We start from the raw sequence: 1,056 nt of genomic DNA, 5'->3' as shown, positions 1-1,056 counted from the left end.
AAATGCAGTGCTACAAGTGGCACAGGGTGTCGTGGGGGCACAAGGGAAAATGATTAACCCATCTCAGGGTAGAGTGAAGGGGGACAGTGACTTCTTGATAGAGGTGACATGGGCTGAGTCTTGGTGGATACACAGGAACTGGTCAGGAGGTTGGTGGGGCTGGGAGAGAGGGTAGGGGTCAGAAAGCATGGGCACTTCCAGAGGGGGAGGAGGCTACATGGTCCCTGAGCTCAGACTACTAGAGAAATTACTGGTCACTCCACAGTCAGTCTCTTTTCCAGGGCACTTCCTCCTGTAGGGGGATCCCGGACTCAGTGCGTTGGAAGGTCAGGCTCCCGACTTCTCTGCCACTACCAAGGTCAGGGGGAGAGATCCCTTCCCGCCTGGGCTCAGCACTTCTAATTGGAGGAGAGTGGTGTAACAAGGAAGCGTATGGCAGTGAGTGTGAGAAAACCTAGTAACAGTGTCCTGACGAGTGTGTGTGTGTGTGTGTGTGTGTGTGTGTGATTGTTCCACACAACAAGAAACTCAGGGAGCGTAGTCCAGGGACACCAGGCTATCAGGGCTCCAGGCTCCTCCCTTTGTTCCTTCCACCATCTTTAGTGCGAAAGTCTTTGTCTTCATGCTTGTCACGTTAGCACAAGATGGCTGCAGCAACTCCAGACCGTGTCCTAGCTCCAGGCAGGAGGAAGACGGAGAGGCTGAAACGGATGCCAGTTCTGTCCCTTGTAGAAAGAATACCCTGAAGCCCCGCCCAGTGGCTTCACGCCCACCCTCTGCTAGAGTGGGTCACGTGGGCATCTCTAGACCACTGACTGGAAGGTGGCCGGGGAGAAAGGGGTGTGGACAGGCCTGGGACAACCAGCAGCCGTGTCTGCTATGGTGGGCGTTCGTCCCAGAAAGCACAGCTCGCGGCCCCCGGATGCGGGGGCCAGCTGAGGCGGGAAGGAAAGCAGCCACTCCAGAAAGGCCTCCCTTGAACAGTCACTCAGCAATGCTAACCACTGTCTCCACTGTGCCCGGCGACTCGGGGCCTGGAGCCCAGCAGAGGGAATG

Source organism: Propithecus coquereli, unplaced genomic scaffold (assembly GCF_000956105.1).
Source record: "Propithecus coquereli isolate 6110/MARCELLA unplaced genomic scaffold, Pcoq_1.0 Scaffold155, whole genome shotgun sequence".
NCBI classification, from domain to species: Eukaryota; Metazoa; Chordata; class Mammalia; order Primates; family Indriidae; genus Propithecus; species Propithecus coquereli.
This window is presented reverse-complemented; position numbering follows the sequence as displayed.